We start from the raw sequence: 19,793 nt of genomic DNA on the forward strand, positions 1-19,793 counted from the left end.
CAGCCCATGAATGGTATGTGGTGGTTCTACCTCTCAAGTGTTCTTCAAATCTCTCTCTCTCTCTTTTTTTTTTTAAGCTCTGCCCACCTCATGTATGTAGAAGTTCCCAGGCCAGGTATTGAACCACACCACCTCCTTAATCACTAGGCCCCCAGGGACCTCCCAAAGCTCTTTTACTCTAGAAGAATCATCCCTTCATTTTTCTTTACAAGTGATTGACCTTTTTGAAGAAACTAAGCTTCTCTGGGGTATCTCACATCTTAGCTTTTACACGTCCATTTAATACATCCATCTCCCCACTGTATTCTATAGCCTAGAAGTTAGATTTAATGGCTGAACTTGATTCAAGTTCAGTCTTTTCCCCAAGTGTACTTCACTGGTGATCCTATTTACTTCACTTTACATCCTATCTGAAGATCTATAATACGTGGTTGCATTTTTAGTGATGCCAAGATTGTTCGGTGAGTTTGGCTGGTAATAGCCTTGTGCTCTGTGCTAAAGTTCCCATTAACCTCTATTTTATCCTCTATTGATGATCACCACTTGTTTTGGTGTGTCCTTCATAACTCAATTCCTCCATAATTTTGATATGGAGGAACATTCCTGCATCCACTAAGGCTTTTTGGTTACTCTGCAATTTGGTTCATATGGAAGAGACAGAACAAATTCTGGGAATATTCTGGAACCTTCCATAGAATTAAGGTTTTCATTGAGTTACATTTAGAATGCTCTAAAGGAGTTGGATTTTGAAAGGGTATCTACATCAAATCTTTGAACTAAAATAAGCAGATAATCCTTTGGTATTCCATTAATCCTCTAAACATCAACTTTGAAAACCTGGATACACAGAATTGGTTTTCAGTAAGTGAAGCAGAATTTTCAAACAAGAAGACCTCGGATAAATACTGATGAATATATTGATGGAATGACCAATAAATAATCTAGTATAGCAGTTCCCTGTCTTCTTTCTTTTTTTCTTTCATGGGTTCTTTTTTATTTTTATTTTATTTTATGATATTTATTGTTGCCATTATAGTTCATTTACAGCGTTCTGTCCATTTCTCCTGCACAGCAAAGTGACCTCCCTGTATTCTTTCTATTGACAGACACATGATCAGTGGTATCCAACACCTCCAAAAAGGTGACAGCCCCAGTTACGTGCCAGGCACGAGGCCAGGTACTCTCCACACAAGAACACATTTTGTTCTCACCACAACCTACTAAGATAGATACTCTTCTTATCCTCCATTCCACAGATTAGGAAACTGACATAGAGAAGGCAAAGGCAGTTGCCCAAGGTCACACAGCTCGTAACCGGAGGAGCCAGGCGTTAAACCCATGCAGTGTGTGTGTCGATAACCATGCTACGCCACAGCCTAGCTGGCCGGTGCTGATGGTTATGGGTAATTTCCAGAGAGTTAAGTATAGCTCACTTTCTCTACTATTCAGAGAGCAACTTCACATCCATTCGAATTGAATCGTTTTTTAAAAGACATAAATCAGTCAAAAATATTGACTCTTTCCTTGATCAGTGAAGAACTCACTGTATCATATATTACTTTGGTCACGACAGACCAGTGGAGACAGATTTATAGAAGCTCAGAGAAGATGGTTACTTCTGAAGGGCGGATGCATTCAGTTCCAGGTGGGTTTGAAGGCACCTCCAGAGTGAGTCAAATTGCCTCATAATAATAGCTGTTTACATAAGGCTGGATGCTGCTTTAAGCTCTTTATGTATTTATTTATTTGTCTTTTTGTCTTTTGAGGGCCACACCTGTGGCATGTAGAGGTTCCCAGGCTAGGGGTCTAATCGGAGCTGTCGCCGCCACACCACAGCCACAGCAACGCCAGATCCGAGCCCCATCTGCGATCTGCACCACAGCTCATGGCAATGCCGGATCCTTAACCCACTGAGCAAGGCCAGGGATCAAACCCGAAACCTCATGGTTCCTAGTCGGGTTCGTTTCCGCTGCGCCATGACGGGAATGCCTTTTATTGATTGATTGATTGATTGATTCTCTATGCGCTAAGCACTTTAAACATATCAACTCCCCTGTCTACTTAAAGGGCCTCCCCTACCCCTAGTGGAGCCCAGACCAAACCTATACCCTTGACAGTGCCCCCAGGAGATCCTAGAGCATCTATCAGGGAAATCGTGTCTATCCAGTTTCTTGAAGGACCTATCAGCCCAGCCTTGCCTTGCAGAAGTCATTTTTGGAGTGAATGGTTTCAAGGGCCTTTTGGTGAGTTGAGGTGGCTTCCAAGAGGGAGAGAATGTCACTCCCCCTGCCTGGAGCGGTTTGCCCACTCCGCTCCCCAGCCAGGAGGGCACTCTTTGATTGATGCTAGGATGCTTTCAAACAGCCATCTGCACACTGCTCCGTGCTCTGTGGCATTAATCAAAGAACACAAAATCCTGGCAACAAAGCTGACAGGCGTGTCTTATTCTGACTTGACAGCTTTCATGTCTGTGTCAACCTGTCTTTCCCTGTTTAGGATTCATCCTGGCTCCAGCCTTCATCTAACAGCACAGGGAACATCCATCCGTGACTCAAGCCCCATATGGGTGCAGGTTCTCTTGTGAGCCCTGAGTCATCATCTCCATCTGACCAGGCCTCCCCTTCTCATGGCTTCTTGCCAAGGCTGCTCTTAGCCTGGGCTAATTAGCATCCTCCACCCCCCCACCCTGTCCTCCGCTCTCGCCCACTCAGGCAGGCTGGAATTGAAAGGGAGAGCTCAAGAGCTGTGAAAAATGAGCAAAGCTTGGGAGGCAGGAGAAACTGCAAACTGGGAGCCCCTCATGCCAATTTTAGGGCAGCCCCTGTTATGAGAGCAATAAAGAAATGGCAATTTCTGCCATTTAGAAGCAAATGGCCCTTTCATCTGGAGAGGCTGTTGAATGCAAAGCACACTCCACCGCGGAGGAGGTGCGGCTCCGGTTCCAAGTGCGTGTCTTGCTGCGGCAGAGAAAGGCTGCCTCGCTGAGCCGCTGCTCATAAAGCAGCTGGAGGCAGGGTGATGGAGCAGAAAATCGCCTGGCGAATGCGAGATTTCATTTTCTGCTTTTGTGTCTAGCGAATGTTCTCTTTCAGGAGGCCTGCTCTGGACCCGGTCACAGGAGGCAGGCAGGCATGCTGGCCAGGGTGTTGGTTATAGCCTGAGGGTGGTGTGGGTACAGTGGGACCATGAGGGGTGTGGACCGAACGGCGCTCCATCACTAGGATCTTTGCCAAGGATGAGACTGGGGAGCTGCTGTGCCCAGAAAAGAAAATCACCTTGATCAATACAGCAGCCGCAGGAGGTGACGTCCGTCCCCCCAATGTGTCTGCTTCTGAATCAGCTCAGCTCTGGTCATCCAGTTCAGAGGCCACGATAGTAGAAGAATCTCCCGAGAGCTTAGTCCCATCCAGAGCTGTGGACTCCAGTTCTGCATTTTCGCAAGATCCCCTGGTTCTCCTGCACATGTGGGCTGAGCAGTAAGATGGGCTCTAGGGTCCCCGCCCCCACCAAATTTGTGGCGAGAGGGGCGAGTCGGGAGAGGAAGCCAGGGAGCTGAGTCCAAAGACTGCGGAATTTTGCTTTGAGGGCCTGTGGAGAGAGACTCTGCAGGAGAAAGTGGACTGTGAGTAACTCAGCAGCCCTTCCTGTCTGCAGGAAACTGGCTGAAAGCGTGACACTTGAGCAGTGAGTCACCGTCACTCTCCTTCTGTGTCCCACTGGGTTCTTCCCCTCTCCTGTGAGATGCAATACCAGAGGGCAATGACTCAAGTTCTTTCTTTATGCAAAACTCTTCTTCCTCTTTTACCTGTTGAAAACCCCGTTCTTTTTTTTTTTTAATTTTCTTTTCTTTTTTTTTTCTTTTTGTCTTTTGTCTTTTTAGGGCCACACCCGTGGCATATACCGAGGTTCCCAGGCTAGGGGTCGAATTACAGTTACAGCTGCTGGCCTGCGCCATAGCCATAGCCACACCTGATCCGAGCCGTGTCTGTGACCCACACCACAGCTCACGGCAGCACCGGATCCCCAACCCAATGAGCGTGGCCAGGGATTGAACCCGCAACCTCATGGTTCCTAGTCAGATTAGTTTCCGCTGCGCCACGATGGGAACTCCGGACACCCTGTTCTTAAAGCATTCATGGGGGTTCCCACTGCATCCACGTGAAGGGGGCTCTGCCAGTTCAAGACCCTCACCTCCACCCTCGGGTATTAGCTAGCGGGCAGGTCGACCTTAACCACGGAAGCCACTGGCAAACTTCCAGACATGGGCCCCCTTTCATTTTTCCCCATGTAACCCCCCACCAAGTGCCAGGAGCAAAGAATTATATTACAAAACTTATGTTAAAAGAAAACCTCCTGAGCATTTTTTTTTTCTATCTTTTTAATCTTGCAACTATTTCAAGAATGTCTGTGCTGTCAAGGCTGTCAGGAATGTCTGCTTCAGCATCCATCAACATCCTTAAAAGAAAAAAAATGGACCTCTGATGTGGTGAATGTGAAAAGTAGGGGTTTATGCAGGCGAAGTGGGGCTTTTCCTTTTGTAATGAAAACCAGGGGAGTCCACTCATTCATCTGTCCTGAAGTAGAACACGCTGCTGGCGCCCATCTCTTCTGGCCCTGCCCTCCCTTCTCTGTCTGCTTGGAAGAGGCAGTCAAGACGGGAATGGTCATTTGAGCAGATATGTGTCAAAGCTGGATTTGTTATTAAAAAAAATGCTAATGATGAAGGTATATGAACGTTATCTTTAAGAGAGCCAATCATACAAAAAGTTTGGTCATGTTCAATTACCTGTTAGGTATTTGATAGGAATTGGTCATTAGTGTGCTAGCATGTGACGAGAAGGACCTCAGGCTGTGCTGTGCTCCCCCACCCCCAAGCCGGGCACAGTCCCTGCCACCCTGTGGGTGCTCAGGAAATGGCTGTGGCTGCAGGGGCAAAGAAATGGGAGAGACAGAGCGGACACCAGGCAATACATCTCAGGGAGCCTCGCCTGCTTCTCTCCGCAGGGCAATGTCAGACATCTGAAAGACTGAATGTTAAATATAATTTGAGGGGAGTTCCCATTGTGGCTCTGTGGTAATGAATCCAACGGGTATTCCTCAGGACAAGGGTTCGATCCCTGGCCCTGCTCAGTTGAGTTAAGGATCTGCTGATGCCTTGAGCAGTGGTGTAGGTCACAGACAAGGCTCGGATCTGGCGATGCTGTGGCTGTGGCTTAGGCCAGTAGCTGCAGCATCGATTTGACTCCTAGCTTGGGAACTTCCATATGCCAGAGGTACAGCCCTAAAAATCAATATGTATATATATAAATTGAGGATGAAGATGGAACAAGATGGAGTTCCTCTCGTGGCTCAGCGGTTAACAAACCAGACTAGTATCCATGAGGTTTGGGGTTCAGTCCCTTGCTCAGTGGGTTAAGGACCCAGCGTTGCCATGAGCTGTGGTGTAGGTCGCAGACATGGCTCAGATCTTGTGTTGCTGTGGCTGTGGTGTAGGCCAGTGCCTACAGCTCTGATTTGACCCCTAGCCTGGGAACCTTTATATGCCACTGGTGTGGCCCTAAAAAGACAGACAGGAGTTCCCGTCGTGGCGCAGTGGTTAACGAATCCGACTAGGAACCATGAGGTGGCGGGTTCGGTCCCTGCCCTTGCTCAGTGGGTTAACGATCCGGCGTTGCCGTGAGCTGTGGTGTAGATTGCAGACGCGGCTCGGATCCCGAGTTGCTGTGGCTCTGGCGTAGGCCAGTGGCTACAGCTCCGATTAGACCCCTAGCCTGGGAACCTCCATATGCCGCGGGAGTGGCTCGCGTAAAAGGCAAAAAGACAAAAAAAAAAAAAAAAAAAAAAAAAAAGACAGACAGACAGAAAGAAAGAAGAAGAAAATGTAACAAGTTTGCTTGGTTCTCCTGGTCTCCAGAACCGCACTGGGGTTGGGAGCCTGCCCTAGGCTGGGTTCCCTAGAATAGACCATGAGGTGGGGATTCTTGTGCAAGTGATTTATAGAGAATGTCCCTGGATGAGGGGAGGGAGGGGAGCAGGATAGGGTGGGGAGAGGGGGGCTAGCAGGGATGTGACCTCCCTGAGAGAGAGCTCAGGGAGCACAGATTATACCACCAAGCTGATCCCTCCTTGAGGCAAGGGGCTGGCCACCACTGGTCACTGACCATCCTACCTGGCTCTATTCTTTTCCAACCACATTTATCATCTTCTCACATGCTATATAATTCCCCTGTTTTTATATTTACTAACAGTTTATTGTCTCTGCTCCCACACGCTGAAATGTAAGCTGCATGAGGACAGATGTTTTTATCTCTTTTGAATGCTGGATCCTAAGACTAGTGCTTGACACAGAGGAAGTTCTGGGTAAACACATGGTAAGGAAAGTGTATTCTGAAGAGCAGATTCTTCCTGGTGTTGTGCAGGGAGTTTTGCAAAGACACTGTGAGTCCAAAGCAATCAAATTCTGACCTGCAGGAATAAGCAAAGAACTATAACATGTTAGAGGGGCGCCATAGAGCCCCATGAGTCTCAGATTTCAGTGTGTTTAAGAATCATATGGAGATCTTGTTACCAATGCGGTTCTTGGCCCCTATCCCCAGAGATTCAGATTCACTAGTTCAGGAAGGGGCTGAAGAATATGCACTTTACGAAAGCATAACCATTGATTTGGAGGTAGGTGACCTGAGGCACATACTTTGAGGAACACTGACGGAGTCTGAAACCCGGGCTCAGATCCTTATAAGTAGCTTCCCAGACCACCCAGCTGATGAAATGCAGAGCTGAGGTTAGACCTGGCTCTTCTCACTCTTGGTGCTGCATGTTTTCCACTGACAGGCTCTCGTAATATATGTTTATAAGCTTTGCACGTACATTGGTTACCATGGGAACATAAAAGCCCGATGAAACCCTACAGTTGTAGCTGGGCTTGGAGGCATCAGGAGAGCTATCTTTAGAAAAATTCGGCTTCACAATTTATTGTGGCTTGTATTACCTCTATGTTCCTGTAGATTCTTCTAAAATTGTCCATTGTGCTTTTGTGATGTGCTGATGCCATAATCATTTGACAGGAGGGAACACAGTGAGAGCCAGGAACCCGGGCCCTTGTTCAAGCTGATTTAGGGGTGGGCTAAAAAGACACGGGGAAACCATGTGGAGAAACTGGAATGAATCATTTAATGCATGGTGAAGCGCTTCAGGGCAGCCACTAACTGATGGAGGTCAGTAAGCTGAAAAACGAGTTGTTGCAGAGAGAAGTTCTCTAAGCCTGAATGAATGAGGATTGGCTTAAAGGTATTTCGATGACTATTTCATTCATCGTAAACTCTCTAGTTGAGAGCACTGACCATCCCTAGAAGGAAGGAATGTGCTTAAGGTTGAGGTCTGATCCCAGAGGGATAATAGTGGTTGATAAGCTACCTCTCAAGAATTAATCCTTAAAGGAAAAACTATTTTACCTAGTATGGCACTTACAACGTGCCAGGGTCTAAGTTTTACCTAGTATCCCACTTGATTCTCATAGCAATGCTCTGTGTAGATAAATCATGCTCATTTCACAGATAGGAAACAGAGATGTTAAGCAGGTTGCCTAAATTCTCACCTTTACAAAGTATCTGAGCTAGGACTTGATGCAGGCAGTCAGGGTGCAGACCTATGCTTTTGACCAACCACTCCTGCCTGCTGGATCTGAGAGAGAACAGGCAGGACTTCTGTCTTCTGGCACACTGCCCTGCGGGTTGATGAACCATTATAAAATGGGAGCAGGGAGAAGACTGAGCTGCTTGGATTGGGGGTGAGGGGGTAGGTTGGGGAGAAGGGAAGGAAGCCCTGGCAATAAACTTGGCAGAACAGAAGTGTCCAGGGTGGATTTCAAGCCATTGACTCTGGACTTGTAGGACCTAAATTCTCTCCTCTTCTTCTTGACATAACCCAAAAGTTGACCAACGGTGCTCATTACTGGGGTTGTCATGCGGCTTCTTGTCTGGGAGAGATGCTCAAAGAGGAGAAAGAGGGGCCATGTGACCTCTGGTCTCACAGCGGAGGGACAACACTGGGTTGAAGTGTGCAGAGAGCTCTCCTTAACCTGTTATCTCTGAGGGGTGCAGCCGCCCTGGCCAGGAAGCACCAGGCAAGGGACCCGTGGCAAGGAAAGCCCTTGATGCGGGCGGGGCGCCCTGTGGCCAGTGGCTGGAAAGCTTCGCAAGAATCGGAGATTGCATTGCCCTGGCAATATAGGCTGCGGAGAGAAAGGAGACAACCATGGGCCAGAAACTGAAACCAAACTGGTGACAAAAGCTGGGACCAAATCTCAAACCAGAGAAAAACACTATTTGCAGATAGTTTGTCATCAGGTAGAGGCCCTGTGAGTCGAGATCTTTTTCCAGAATTCATCGTGAATGGAGACAGGCCAGAGATGGTTTAAGTCACGTGTCGTCGGTGCAGTCATTCCCCAGCCCCGGGCTCCCCTGCCCTCCTGTGCAATCCCTCCTCCTCCTCCTCCTCCTCCCCGGTCTCTCCTTCAGCCACTTCCTGGCTCCCCCCACTGTGCTCGGCTAGGATGTGATGAAAGCAAATGAGAGAACAGTATGAAAAATCGTTGCTAGACTTAACCCTTAACCCAGGAAATACTTATACTTGAAATATAGTGAGGGCTTTGGTTTTTGCTTTTTTTTTTTTTTTTTTCCTTTTAGCCCTAAAGAGTTTCTAACGGGTGACGGGGGTGGTGGGAGTTGGGAGGGGCCGTGGTAGTGAACACCGGTGGGTCCCCATCAAGGGCTGCTCCTGACTTACTCTGGAAGCCCCCCTATGCATCTCCCCTCGCCACTGCCACACACACCTCCTTGTCCCACGGACGTGGACAGTGCTTCAGAGAAAGGCTGCCCAAGCCAGGAGAGAAGGGGTAGAGGCAGCCAGGGAAGGAGGTGCTCCAGGAACAATGCCTTGTGCCTGTTAAAACTAGAGGGGGAGGAGGAGGGGCCACTGGGATGGGTGTGATAACACCAGCATCTTGAGTAGCCCCATTAGGTCCTCTTAGGTGAGCTCTTTCTCAGTATTGGGTTGTTTTAGGGGTTTTTTTGTTTGTTTGTTTTGGGGGGACCGCACCCAAGCCATATGGAAGTTCCCAGGCTAGGGGTCAAATCAGAGCTTCAACTGCCGGCCTATACCACAGCCACAGCAACGCAGGAGCTGAGCCATATCTGTGACCTACACCACAGCTCACAGCAATACCAGATCCTTAACCCCACTGAGTAAGGCCAGGGATTGAACCCATGTCCTCATGGATGCTAGTCAGGTTCGTTACTACTGAGTCACAATGGGAACTCCCTCAGTACTGGTTCTTCAGTATAGTCTGACATTAAGAGCCACTAAGGCTCCAGCAGTAGTACAAACTTGGAAGACTGGCTCAACATCACCAAGACCCTCTCACCTCCTGGCCCTTTCTCTGAGCCTAGTAATGTTCAAATTCATTTTTTTTTTTTTTTAAACATGGCCACACCTGTGGGATGTGAAGTTCGCCGGCCAGGGGTTGACTCAGAGCTGCAGCTGCTGGCCTGCACCACAGCCACGGTAATGCCAGATCTTTAACCCATTGAATAAGGCCAGAGATTGAACCCACATCCTCACTGATACTATGTCAAGTTCTTAACCTCATGAGCTACAACGGGAACTCCTCAAATTCTAATGTTACGGCAGCTTCTGGGGTAGCCGCAGGCTCGTGTCTGGGAATATTCAGGTTACACAGCAAATATGTGAAATATTTTTGCCTTGTTATTTGACATTCTAACCTTGTTCCCTGATCTTTTTCAGTCTTTGCATCCCTGATACCCGAGTAAAATGCAGCTGAGAGGAGTCACCTAGTTGCCCCTCGGCCCTGAGCCAGTGTTTGGTGATATGACCCCTCTGCTCCCCAAGCCTCATGCCAAGTCAGCCACACTCAACACACCATCATCACAGGTCAGTGCTTTCCACCCTCTGCCGTTTCATGGTGAGCGGGCAACTACAGAGCTATGCAACAGTTACACTTTAGGCACACATAGCACGGTTCCTGGCTTGGTTTTCTTTTTGTTTCTTTAAGTTCTCAGTTTATTTTTGAAGAGTGAGATGGATTTTTATTTGTGCAATGTGACCTCGAGGGTCTGGGGAATCCGTAACTGATATGAAGGCGTTTATCAAATCTGATGGTGCATTTTGGCTGTGCAAGGGCTAAACTAGGGAGGGGAGAGAATCACCTGATGCCAGGCGAGGGGCAGAGACATTCAGGAATCGGCGCTGGGGCAGGGCCTCCCTGCAGGGCAAGAACAGCCAAACCAAGGCGTGGGCCCGGGACTCCCAGCAGCTCCCTTAGAGGGACACACGACATGGACTGTGACAGGGAGGCGGAACCGGGGAGGCACGGCACGACAAAGCACGGTGATACCTCCACACCCCTCTCCGGCCTCTGTGTTCAATGACCTCTGGTGTCTGTAGGTGCCAGGGTTCTGCTTGCCTCATTTCTCACTTCTCAAGTGTGACTGCTTATGCAAAGGTTAAGGGCGAACGTCAGTGGGTCAAGGGGAAATTGTTCAAACAGAGCAGACACACCAGTCTGGAGTCCCAGGTATTGAATATCTTGACCGTCAGCCCTGTCGGAGCAGCGGCCCTTGAATTACCCTCAGTGGGGAGATGCTGGCCCTGGAAGAGGCCAGTGGAGGGACTCGATCCCTAACACCATCCCCCTTAACTGTCTCTAGGACCACTCTCAGCATCCACATTCTTTTTTTCTTTTCTTTCTTTCTTTTTTTTTTTTTTTTTTTTAAGTTTTGTTTGTGTTTTTACTGCTGCACCTGTGGCATATGGATGTTCCCGGACCAGGAGTCAAACTGGAGCTGCAGCTGGCAGCCTGCGGCACAGCCTCAGGAATGCCGGATCCAAGGCACATCTGCGACCTACCCAGCTGCTCACGGCAATGCCGGCACCTTAACCCGCTGAGCAAGGCCAGGGATCGAACCCACATCCTCACAGGTTCTTCACCTGCTGATCCAGAACAGGAATTCCTTTTTTAACTTGAAATCTATGTAATATAGAGAGATTGAAGGTTTTGTGTGATTTTCCTTTCTTAAGCCTTTGGAAAAAAGTTAAAAAGAGCACACTCTTAACATCCACATTATTTCCGTTGTTATTTTCTTTCTCTGCCTCTTTCTCCCTCCCTCTCCCCCTTCCTTGCCTAGACCATCGAACACAGAGAAACAAATGTGTCTTATGCGTTTTTTTTTTTTTTTTGTCTTTTGTCTTTTTGGGGCCACACCTGCGGCATATGGAGGCTCCCAGGCTAGGGGTCCAATTGGAGCTGTAGCCGCCGGCCTACGCCACAGCTCACGGCAACGCCAGATCCTTAACCCACTGAGCGAGGCCAGGGATCGAACCCAAAACCTCATGGTTCCTAGTCGGATTCGTTAACCCCTGAGCCATGAAGGGAACTCCCTGAAACAAATGTGTCTTCAATGTGTCTCCACTGCATTTCCCCTTGACCTTTATTCCTGAATACATCCAGGTCTGGGCTTTCCTGATGGTTGCTCATCCTTGGCTCAGCTCAGAACCCTGTCTTCTCACCACTCCCCAACCCAGGTCAACACCACTAACACCAACATGCGACCCCTGTTTTGGAAACAATGCTGGGAACAACATCCTCAGGCGTTGTCGCTCTGTGACATCTAGATCCAGCCAAGGATTCCCATCTCCCAGCCACCCAAACGACAGACGTTAAAGATCTTCACCTGAACACTGTGTTTCAGCATCCATCACTAATACATTTTGATTACAAGAAGGATTGCCAGAGTAGCAAATAAAAATATAGGCCATCCAGTCAAATGTCAATTTCAGTTAAACAACAAATAATTTTTAATGCAAATATGTCCCATGCAAAATTTGGCACCCACACCTAATTTTAAAAATTGTCTTCTGTTTATTTTAATTCAAGTTTAAGGGCGCGTCCTGTGTTTTATCAGGCACCCCCATCTACAAGTCATACAATACTAACAATAGCAGTCTGGAACTTACTGACTTAGCAGACTGAGGCATCTGAGGGCTGGGCTGGCTTCTGCCCAGCCTGACACTGGGGGCCTAAATGATGTCACTGAGAATGTGACTTGCTCTTTCTCCACCATCCAGGTCAGCCTTCCCCAGACTGGCTACATTCTCAGATAAGGGTTTGACCTTGTGGTGGTGACAAGAGAGCTGTGGTTTTTCAGCCTCATATTCAGAGTTGGCAGAAAGAGAAAAGTTGTTTTTCTAAAAGCTCCCAGGAAACTTTTAAGAGTCATTCCAATTAGATCAGCCTGGTTCACGTGTCCACTACTAACTCAATCTTTGTGGCCAAGGAAATGAGATTCCCTGGTTGGCTGGGGCCGGGGCCAGTGGCTTGCCTTGGCGTTGGAGTGGCATATCCACCCAGACCCACAGACAGGGCCATCAGGGGATCTACGAGCTGTTAGGGAAGAAGGGGAAATGGATACTGGGAAGGCAAACAGTACATCTTTTACAGTCTCATAAAATTGGAGTGTGCAGTGGGTAATGCTCTTTGAGTTCTGCAGAGCTTTCTCAGGCCTGAAGAGAGGAAAGGCCAGGTTAGCACTAGGGCAGTGGGGCGGGGGGCAGGTCTCCCCCTTTCAAGCTGCAGTGCCGTCAAATTGCTGTCGTCAAATGCTTCCTAGAGTTGTGCAGTTTCTCTCTATGGCCTCTCATCTCATTTCCTAGCTGCTTCCCAATTTGCCATATTTGAGCCAATGTGTGAGACCATTTCAATGAGTCAAAGACTGGATGTCTGTGTCCCCTCCTCTCCAAAATTCATGTGTTGAAGCCCTGACTCCTGTGGGGCTGTATTTGGAGATAGGCCTCTGAGGAAGTAATGAAAGTTAAACAAGGGCATAAGGGTGGGACCCTAATCTGATAGGATTAGTGTCCTTTTGAGAAGAGATATCAGGGAGCTGCCCCGCCACCAACACCCATCCTCACCTCCAATGTGCAGCAAGGAAGCAACTGTCAAAAGTCAGGAAGGGAGCTATCACAGAAAACAGAATTTTCTGACACCTTCATCATGGAATTCTAGCCTTTTCGCAACTGTGAGAAAATAAATATCTGCTGTGTAGGCCACCAGCCAGTGGTACTTTGATATGCAGCCGAAGTAGACTAATACAAAGAGTGCGTCCCGAATCTCAGAGAAGCAACTTGATTATCACATAACACTAGTGGTAGAAAAGGTTTTCAGGATGTCAGATAACCAGGAGAGACATGACCCACTATGTCTCTACAATATCATGGCTTGTGTGTGTATCCATTCGCAAGACAAATGGCTTAGAATGCTGTTGATGCTTAGCCTGAGTTCTATGCACAATTTACGAGATTGCCTCACACTTGTCAAGAAATTTTTATTCATGTAGTTTAAATGACTGCTTCTATTAAAAATCAAATATATGTTTAAAAAGAGCATATTTTTAACACCAAAGATAGTGATCTTTCTAGAAAGAGCAAAGTTGTCAAACTAATAAAGGACTGATTTGAAAGCCTGCATGATTAAGATGGGAAATAGGCCTCATTCCAATGCTTATTGCTCTTGGAAATTTAGGAAAACAAGTAGATTCAACAAAATGTGGGCATTTCATTTCCACCTGATGTTGACGATGATAACTTCCCAAAATTTTGGCTCCTCAATTTTGATATTTTTCATAATAAATCAACTTATACAGGGTTCCTTGCCTGAAAAGCATATCAAATACGGAAAACTAAGAATTGCTATAATAAGGATTTTATGTGTAGAACTAAATGGGCAAATGAACCACCAACGAGTGCCTTAATCAGTGTTTTTCTTTTGATAAAAATAGTTTAAAGATTAAAGGCTAAGAAATAAGATAGAAGTTTATTTCTCCTTCATGTGAAAGAAGTATGGAGGTAGGTAGTCCAGAGCTGATGAAGTTTCTCTACATCAGGGACCTAGCCTTCTCACTGCTCTTCCATTCTGGACACATTCCACCTCATGAATCCAGAATGGCTGCTTGAACTCCAGCCATCATATCTGCATTGTAGCCAACAAGAAGCAGGAAGGAGCAAAGAAGATGCTCTTGCCTTTCAAGTACATTTCCTTAAATTTGTATATTGATATTTTCACTTACATCCCATTGACCAAAACTTAATTACATGTCCACATCTACCAGCAAAGGAGTGGGAAAATGTAGTCTTTATTTTAGGTGGCCTTTTGCCCAGCTGAAAATTGAGGGTTCTCCCAGTAAGAAATAAAGAGAACAGATATTAGGGCAAAAAATCTTGGAGCCACAAACAACTGGAAAACTTTATATATTCTAACGAAACACTGGAATGCTTTTTTCATAAGGGAGATTTTTTTTCAATAAAGGAGATTTTAAAATAAGTCAAATCAAAGCTACCAAACATGAACCAATTTATGATATTCCAAGTTTTTTCCCATCTTTGTTAAATATATCATTTTATATACTCATTATCAATGTCTTCTTGTTACTAAGTGGATGTAATTAAATGGCATTTCATAGAAACATTGCCATATTTAACCATACTTAACCTACTTATAGTTTTTAATATCCATTTGGCATTCTGTCACATTAATTTAACATACTTTTAAAACACAGAAGGGGAAGGACAAAACGAGAGTGGTAGAATGTTGGGAACCATTGAGTCGATGGTCCCGGATGGGATGGGATTGACGGTACATTATTATGATCTCAACTTCTATGCATGTTCACAAATGTACCCCTGAAAAATTTTTAATGTAGATATCATAGTTTCCTTAGAGAAGGCAAATGTTTAAAGAAGAGAATAGCCAACTGAATTTCTTTTTGTAGCCAAAGGACTTAGAGGGTAGAAAGAGGAAGACAGTGGAGAACTCTCTTGTGACTTTTCCCATCCCTCTCTAGGCTTGAACAGATTTCATTCAGAAGATTGAACTCAACCTAAAAGAGCTAATTATAAGACTCTCTTGTTCAGGAGCAGTGATGGCTATATTGTATTTTCAGAGGATGATTTTCAACAGAGGACTACAATCTTTCTTAAAGTTTTCCTTGTCAGAAAAAAAAAATCCGTAGAGAGGTATTGTACATGGTTGCTCCTCTACCCACAATGTTCATCAAGAACGCATTCTGGGCCCTTGTGGGGCTACAGAGATGAGTAAGACTCTGTGGCTGCCCTCAAGCAGCCCCTATTCTCTGAGAGAAACAGATACAGCAATAGACGGTTGTAAAATCATGTGGTTAGTGTACTGACCAAGCTATACACAGCCTATCATGCCTATAGAAAGCATATTCATGAAAAATGGTTCATTTTGAAAATCGTTGCCTCCATGGAAAGAAACTTAATACAGAGTGGTATTCTATAGTTGAATATATGCCAGCTATGCCCCCACTAACATAAACTACAAAGATGCTTTTTAAATGAAAGGAATTTGCAAATGTTAATATATTCCACATATTTTAAATGGTAATATGACTTTACCATAGATTCCTCAGGGCAATCAGAAGAAATGTGATATTTCATGAGGAAAGGCTTTGAACTAAATCACTGAAAGATACGTTATTATGTAACTTGATGTTCAAATTCACAGAATTTTTTTTTCAAATACATGTGACTTATTTAAATTGTTTAATAAGTCTTTTTGGATGTAGCAGTTAGTCCAATGCCAAGAACAGAAAACATGTGTGAATGAATAAATGAATGAAAGCTGGTAAGAACACTTGGGTTCTAGTCTTGGCTTTGTCACAAAGTAACCAATTGCCTTAGGTAAGTCATTTTACCTCACTGGGAATCTATTTCTCAACCAGAGAAATTAGGGGGTTTCAAACTTGAACCATATCACCCTTTGGTCAAATGGAGTATTAGTTGGAAGATGGTGCTAAGTGGAGAGGGGTGTGTGCGTGCGTGCGTGCGTGCGTGCGTGCGTGTGTGTGTGTGTGTTGTGTGTCAGGGGCACATTCTCAGTTCCTTCTCAGGTCCCCCTCCCCTGGTGATCCCAGAGTCACCTCTTCCAAAGAGCAGAGTCTGAGAGCTCCTGCTCTGAGGGATCTCTGAGTCACTGCAAACTCGAACATGGATGATCCTGAATTGCAAACCATTTGGCCACAGAATCCTGGCTGAGGACATGTCACAGAAAACGTTCAGCCCATCTCTGGAGAGAGAAGATGAAAAAGTGGGATGGTTTGAACTGCACTCGAGGGCATGTCTGAGAAGCCTGGGACAAAAGACAGAGCAGCTCTTATTTCTGATGCACTTTGAGATTAGATTCTTAACTGGAGAAAATATAAATCAGCTTAGGGCCCGAGTCAGGCCTTCCAGAAGAATTCAAGGGGCACATCTCACCAGCACAGAGGGTTGGCTTTTCTCAGCCTTCTCTGTTTAACGCTCTCAGCCAAAACATCGCAGAGGAGACTCCAGGCTTGAGAAAGTCATGCTATTAATACTAACATAGCCCGCCCTCCTGATAACAGATGTGGTTATAATGGGAGCTGAGTGAACAAAAACACATTTCCCCAACTCCAAGCCTCAGGCACATTTTCCATCATCTGTAACAGACAGAAACGCTGGCTCTGAGCAGATGCTTTTCCTTGTTTGTCTGTGGGCCTTGCTTGGTGCCCTCTTTGGAAAAGGCGAGTCTGAGGTCCCCAGTGGCGAGTGTCTGCAAGGGGCGGCAAGGCTGCAGAGATCCCTCTCCCTTGCCGACAGGATCAGCTTTGGGGCTGGCACTACAAAGGCCTTCTTGTTTATATAAATCATCCCTGAGATAACGCTAAGCACACATTTTTCAGAGCAAGGCTCCAGAAAGCTGAGCCTTGCTGACCCGCGCCTTGCCGGTCTTATGACTTAGGCCTTGGCCCAAACCACCTCCATCATACTCTGCCATGAACTTTATCCTGTGTTGGTGCAAAACCACACGCCATCTGGAAATAGCCCTGAGGAACTCATGCAATAAGAGACCGAACCCCCAAACTTGACCTTCCCCAAGCCAAGCCACCACCCTTGCTCACTTTGTCAACCCGGAAAATCTCCCTGGAAAAGAGATTGAGAAATGACGATGGGAGGACTGTATACTATGTCAGCGGCAGAGGCCTGATTTGAGCTTCTGGCTCCCAATCTTGTACATAATAAAGTAGCCCAGTCACTTCTTTGGACAAATTTATTTCCGTGGACTATGGGGAAAGTCTTTGTCAACAGTGAGCATTTTATAGGCAAGCTTCAAACTACATACCATGTAATTCTTCTCAACACAGCCCTCTGTGCTGAAAGACGAGCTGTGGCTCCCTGAATGGCTTTCTTCTGAGCGTCTGGCAGGAAGGAACCTGATTTTCCGATGCATCAGTATTAGCTAAAGTGTTTGTCATTATATATTCTCTAGGGTTCTCTGTGCTTTGTTGGCAGGAGCCTGAACTCATTGTTAAGGGGCTTGGGTTACACCACAGCTGTGAAGTTACCCAGGAAAGCTCTTGTTTAGACTGGCATTAAAGACCTGGACTGGATACTTAAGCTTTCCTTTCCCTTGGTCCAAACTCCCAAGGATGGCGCTCCCCAGCTAGTGCCATATCGCATCTGTATTATGTCTCCTTGAGATGAGTTTCAGTCACCCAGAGCCACATCCTTTAAGTATTGTGTAGTCTGGCTACAAGGCCATGGCTACAGTATGATCCATATTTGGTTATAATTTGTATGCTGAGATGGAAAGGAAATTTCCCAACAGATAATTGTCTTTCTCAGGATGGTAAAAATCTATTTTTTCTTCCTTCATCTCTGTCTTTTCCAAAATGTCTACCCAAAAAAGGCATTAGTCTTATGAAAAGGAGAAGTGTGTGTGTGTGTGTGTGTGTTGAGTGTGATGTTGCTGTAATGCCATAACCAGCATAGCGTTTTCTCTCTGAGAGCTCCAAACCTAGACTGTTTATTGAATTTCCTAGAAAACATTCTTAGCCTCTGTCTCTCAGGTACTCAGGGAACTTTGTCCGCCTTCTAATTTAATTGTAGAGACAACTTAGGAAACATTAAAAAAATTCTCAGCACTCCCACTCATTAGGGTGGACCAGCAGAAAATGACAGGAGCCCAAATCAATAACCAAATCTTTCAAAATTTTATTTGTATAAATGCTTATGCTTAGTTGATTGTAAAACATACTTATTATCAAAGGGATGGCCATTACTGGCTCTTTGGTAAATTTCGCTGCTTCTGCTGAGCTGATGCTGAAAGCTGTTCAGGGCTGTGACTCTGGAATGCAGGGCTCTGGGTGGTTTCTGTTCCAGCTGTTTAGACAGGACCTTGAATGTCAATCTTTCTCAGCACCTCAGGGGGCAGGACAAGGTCTACATGATTTTGTCTTCCAGACTGTTCTCTCACTCAAAGGAAAAAAATATTTGTATAAAGCTGTCCAAATAACTCTGATATGTGCCTGTATCTTGGTTGTACCAAGATCAATAAGACGGTTTTAAGATGAAATATGAACAAATACTGAAAACACAACACACAGAGTGCTTTGATACATGTAAGCTGAGACTGCAGCCCAGAGTATAGCCAAGGGAATATCTGGGGAAACCTTTCATGAGGCACTTTTGGGACCCTCCAGTTGCCAAGTTCTTAAGAGTGCTGACTTCTGGGAGTTCCTGTTGTGGCTCAGTGGGTTAAGAACCTGACTAGTACCCATGAGGACGCGGTTTTTATCTCTGGCCTCCTTTGGTGGGTTAAGCATCCAGCGTTGCCATGAGCTGCAGCGCAGGTCACAGATGCGGCTCAGATCCCAAGTTGCTGGGACTGTAGTGTAGGCTGGCAGCTGTGGCTCCTATGGGACCCCTAGCCTGGGAACTTCCAGGTGCAGCCACCCTTAAAAAGGGCGGGGGGGGTGACTTCTGGAATCAGCCAGCATGACCTTGAATCCAGTTCTGCCATTTACTTGCCATATGACAGTGAAAAAAATTGCTCAAGTTTTTGAGTCCAGCACCCAGCACTCAGTGAGCCCTCGGGTGTGGCCAGTCCACCAGGCTCCCCTCCTGCATCTTCCTCCTCAGGGATCCTGAACTGGAGGCATCTTCAGTCCCCAGGGATGAGGACTTGGAAGTGAAGAGGAAGGCTGTGATGACTCAGCGCGGCTGCCCAAGCAGTTAGTTGAGAGACTCCGAGGACGCCTGGCAGAACTCTGCCTTCCCAACAGTGTGCAGCCTGGGTGGGAGAGAGAGGTGGAGGCCGAAGGGAATATTCCTGCGTGGTTTTTCGTTTTGTGTTGTCCTGTTTTGGTTTTCCATTTTTGGCCATCCCGTGGTGGAATACTACAGTTTTAACCACCGGTTCAGGGACAGACACTCAGCCCTTGCCTAACTTTTGCCTCTGTCGCAAGCTTGGCAAGAGCAGGTGGTACGGCTGTTGAGTGGTACAGCAGATGCCAGCATGGGCGTTAATAAGGCCAATTTAACCCTTTTTGCTAACTGGCATCATTCCACCTGGACCCGGCACATACCGCCACCTCTTTGGTTTGGGTGAAAGAGGGTGAAGCTGATGGTTTTGTGCTGCTTCTATACATTGGACATGGGGTAGGATACCTTCACACAGGGTCTCATGGAACGGACACAACCATCCTGTGAGGTTTGTAGGTATAGTACTGTCACCCGGACCCTAAAGAGGGGGACACCCATGTTGCTGATAGGAAGAAACTCACCTCAGCTCACACGGTTAGCAACATTTGAAATGGGCTTGAACCCTTACCTTACTAGGGCCAAAGAGTATTTTGCCAATGCTCACACAGTAGCTCGAATAATCGGGAGTAACGCCAAGA

General features: G+C 46.4%; 1 long non-coding RNA gene across 2 annotated transcripts in view; it reads left to right on the forward strand.

The window, feature by feature from the left end:
• LOC110260247 overlaps nucleotides 1,066-19,793 on the forward strand; it is a 104,583-nt gene continuing 85,855 nt past the window's right edge. The window contains exons 1-2 of one of the 2 annotated variants that reach the window (XR_002343183.1): nucleotides 1,066-1,645; nucleotides 9,802-9,948. This is a non-coding gene — a long non-coding RNA (uncharacterized LOC110260247). The remainder of the gene's footprint in view (nucleotides 1,646-9,801; nucleotides 9,949-19,793) is intronic. The other variant, XR_002343184.1, reaches the window with a different exon arrangement.

The sequence above is a fragment of the Sus scrofa genome, chromosome 4, assembly GCF_000003025.6.
Source record: "Sus scrofa isolate TJ Tabasco breed Duroc chromosome 4, Sscrofa11.1, whole genome shotgun sequence".
Taxonomy (NCBI): Eukaryota; Metazoa; Chordata; class Mammalia; order Artiodactyla; family Suidae; genus Sus; species Sus scrofa.